Source organism: Psammomys obesus, unplaced genomic scaffold (genome assembly GCF_907164565.1).
Source record: "Psammomys obesus unplaced genomic scaffold, mPsaObe1.curated_primary_1811, whole genome shotgun sequence".
Taxonomy (NCBI): Eukaryota; Metazoa; Chordata; class Mammalia; order Rodentia; family Muridae; genus Psammomys; species Psammomys obesus.
In genome coordinates, this window is record NW_026596117.1 from 11,960,539 (window position 1) to 11,964,757 (window position 4,219).

The 4,219-nt window shown below is 45.7% G+C and overlaps 1 pseudogene; it reads right to left on the reverse strand.

Annotated features, from left to right (window-relative positions):
• Positions 1–2,938, reverse strand: part of LOC129692712 (nucleophosmin-like) — an 8,918-nt pseudogene extending 5,980 nt beyond the window's left edge.
• Between the last annotated feature and the right edge of the window lie 1,281 nt (positions 2,939–4,219).

Sequence of the window (4,219 nt, forward strand, 5' to 3'; positions counted from 1 at the left end):
TGTATATGTATATGTATATATATATATATATATATATATATATATATATATGAACACAGTTTTGTTCAAATATAATGGAACTGCAGTCAACTGTGCACATGACATACCCTTTAATAGATCTTGACCTACATGGGCAGCTCTGACTTCATCCCGGTCAATGCAGCAACCGTATCTGTCCACTCCTGGAGAGTTATAGCCTTGTCAACTAGGGAAGTCAGCAGTGTCTTCAGCACACTCACCCTTCTGGGTTCTAAAGATCAACCTCTTTCCCTTCTCAGGGACAGAACCACAGAACAGAGATTTCATTTTATTTCCCATAGGGTAGGGCCTCTCTTTTTCTTTCTTTTCTTTTCTTTTCTTTTCTTTTCTTTTCCTTTCTTTTCTTTTCTTTTCTTTTCTTTTCTTTTCCTCCTTCCCCCCTCCCTCCCTCCCTCCCTCCCTCCTTCCTTCCTTCCTTCCTTCCTTCCTTCCTGTCTTTCTTTTTCTTTCTGCCTATCTTTCTCTTAGAACTAGAGTAGCTTTGAACTTGAAATCCTTCTGCCTCATTCTTCTGAGCACTGGAGTTACAGGAATGTGCTTGTACAATGCCCAGCTCCATGTTTTAGTGACAGCCACACCAGTCTTCTTCACTGACAGCATTTGGCAGGTGAACATGTGCTTGTGCTGTTGAACCTAAAGAGAATCCCAGCAAGGGGACACTGTGACCTTGGTTCCATTCCACAGAAGGAGAAAGCATGCCTTAGACAGGCCGGTCACCTGCCAGCCATGGCAATTAGTAGATGGAAGGGCACTGTTGCGCCTCAGTCAGCCTGCCTGGAGCCCAGGGAAGGATCATCTGGCTCGCCCTGGAATCCTGGCCACGGACCCTCCAGTGAGCTCAGGTTGGCTTAATTTTCAATTCCAGCGCAGTGCACATGGGCTCCGTTTTCTCTACAGCCTGACTGGTGACAGCACTCAGGCTTGGTCTTTCTGAAAACAGCCACCTTAACAGATGGGAGATGACGTGCCTTTGATTTGTTTTCTCCCAATAGTTAATCTGTGTTCCCCTGCTCACTACAGAGTTACCCACAGCCAAGATGTGGAAAAAGCCCCCAAATGTCTGTCATCAGATGAACAGATAAAGAAAACAGACACAGACACACACACACACACACACACACACACGCGCGTGTGTGTGTGCGTGTGTATGTGTGTGCCCTGGAATATTATTTAGCCCTTAACAAAAGAGGGGACTTCTGCATTGGTGATGAATGATGCATAGTGAACCTGGAGCATATTATGCTATGAGAAATAAGCCAGATGCAGAAGCCCAGATGCTGCACAATCTCATGTGTCTGTGTAATCTGAATGGCTGAGTCCACACAAGCAGAGAGGAGAATAATGGTTCCCCAGGGCTGGGGATTGTCAACTGAGTCTTCAGAAAGTTGAGAGGAAAAAAAAAAAAACAACAACAACAAAAAAAACACTTGACCGTGGATAGGTTCTGCTTCCTATAAAAGAGCCTTGGTGGTCCCTGGTGGGAACAGTGTGATTGTCCTTCTGTCGGCTGCTGCCCTGTGGTCCCAGAGAGTCATCCAGCCTTTCCTTAGACAGAACCATGATGCCACATGCCTGGCTGAAGAACCTCAGTCCAGATAGAGGACAATAGATACTTCCTGCTGTCCATGCTTCCACACTAGGGAACTGGGACTCTGCTTGAAGCTGCTGTGTAAATGTCCTGTCAGCCTGTTTATCCTCACAGGGCAGTTTCTTGGCTGCCCCAGCACTGTTAATTGCCCCCAGCTCAGTAGTCTTTGAAGGGATAAAAGCCAGATTGCAGACACACACCAGTGTTTATCACGCACGTCTTTCCTGGGGGTCCCTGTCCCGGGAAGGGGCAACTCCTTTTCTTCACGTGCCAGCTCTGCTGCCTGGGGTTGTCTCGAGCCCCTCCGCCAGCTGCCTTTGAACTGAGTTTTTGACTTACAGAGATAGCTCATTCTAGCCCAGGAAGCTGCAGCTTGGGATAGGAAAGGCTGAAGTGGAGAGCTTGTTTTTTTGTTTTTTTGTTTGTTTGTTTTGTTTTTTGTTTTTGTTTGTTTTGTTTTTTGGTTACCTGTGTGTTTCTGTGTGACAATATCCCATCCTTCCATCAAGGCCTGATCTGTCCTGTGAGAGTACTCTGTCGTCTGGTCCTCCATTCAGAGGAGGGAACATTCCCTCCTTAGATTTCTTCATTCTAGTGCTTTGCACTGAAGTACCAGGCAAGGGTTCTTCAGAGTTTGTATTTGTAAAGTGCCACGTTGAAGGAAAACACCATAGATGCAAGCATGGCTAGAACATCAGAGACGATGTGAAGTCTCCAAAGAGACGGGATGAAATGTGAACACTCAAGGAAGGGAGAGAGGGCACCTAACTCAGGGGCTACATGTCCATTCGGCAAGTTTCTGATTTCATCATTTCACCTTATCTCCTACTAGGTAGGAGAGAAGAGCAAGCATTGGAGAATGCTGGGTCCGACTCTCAGCTTCCAGGGAGCATGGGAGGCGGTGGAGGAAAGAGCTGCATTCTGAAAACCTGGCTATTTTTAATTCTTACTTATCCCTGAGAGCAAATACACATACACAATAAACTATGATCCTATCTCTCCCTCACTTTCTCCCTGTAGCTTATATCCCCCCCTCAAATATATATACCCCTCAGTTTCCTGGGTTTTTTCCACATCAAGTCCATTTAACACTGCCCATATGTGCATATGTCTGGGACCAAACTATGAGAGCATGAAATCTTACCAGTAGCCACATCATCCCCAGCCACTATCAACTGCCAGTAGCTCCTCAGTAAGGACTGGGCTCTGGAGATCAGCTACCCATCTATCCCAGAATTTTAGCTGGCTTGATTTTTGTGGAGATCTTCTACAAACCTTACCTGCTGTGCTCATCTGGACTGTGACAGTCATGTCACGTCCTAAAGACAGAGCTTCATCCTTCCCGTCCTGTGGCTCTTAAGGTCGCTCTACTTCCTCTTCTGAGACGTTCCTGAGCCTTAGTGAAGGTCTAAGAGTCCTTATGGTTGAGCACTCAGCCTCTCATTCTCTCCACTGATTGCTGCCCAGTGCAGAAAACCTTCTCTGACCAAGGCCAAGAGCAGCCCAGATTAATGGATACAAACACAAATATTTAGGAAGTATTTTGACAGCATGACCATGTAGCAAAATCCCCAGCTATGGAGCTTTTAGCTAGGATTACAGGTATTAGGCCTGAAATTTCATTCCAGAGAGCAGGTCTCAGAGCCAATCAGAAAGCTGTTAGTAACCCCATAATAGTCTTATAATAATAATAATAATAATACTGCTTTTGCACCAGTAGGCATATCTGCCTGACAGGACAGGACTGCAGCACGCAGGGTCAGACCATTGATACTCTTTCTCCTCCCGAACTCTGTAGAGCATCTTTGGGCACTGTGAAAGCTAACCAGCAAGGAAGAAGTTTCCTGACCAGTTTGACATTGGTTTCTTTATGTTCTGCAGTCAAAGTATATAGTTTCTTCAGCCATAGGGTCTTACCATGTAGTTTTAGATGGTAATCAAAGGCAATGATAACAGCCTGTATTATTTCTGAGACCCCCTGGGGCCACATAAATCCTTTAACACCTAGGATTCACCTCAAGCTCTCATTTTGTATGTATTCTACTATCGCTTCAATTATTTTCATCCACCCCTTCTTTTCACCCAGTCCTGCCTTGCTTCCTCCATCTTCCCATGCCCCTCCCTGCTTAAACCTTTCCGTTTCCAGCATCCCATCTCTCAACTTTTGTTTTACACATAATCTATTAGAGGCCTTAAGGTGTTCCCTACAAAAGGCCCCTTGCTAGTTTTCTGGGGAGCTCGGCTCTTATCCACAAAGCCTGGCTGGAGAAGTAGCCTTGGACCCAATATCTGAAAGATGAATGGAATTGGTGTGCGTAACTGGAAGAGTGTTCCCACTGCAGGCAGCAGACACAAGGAGAAGAAGTGCAGCAAGAGAGCGGAGGCATTCAGCCTTAGAGAAAACGATTTATTCATGCATTCATCCATTCATTCACCCATTCACTCGCTCATTCATTCAACCAATAGTTGTTGAGCTCATGCTGAGTGCCAGGTACTTAGGGTCATAAACTCAGGTGAACAGAGATCACCTATCTTCAAGCACTTAGTTGTTACTATGGGGATGCTTCCTCTGAAAGTACAGCATTTGAGGAG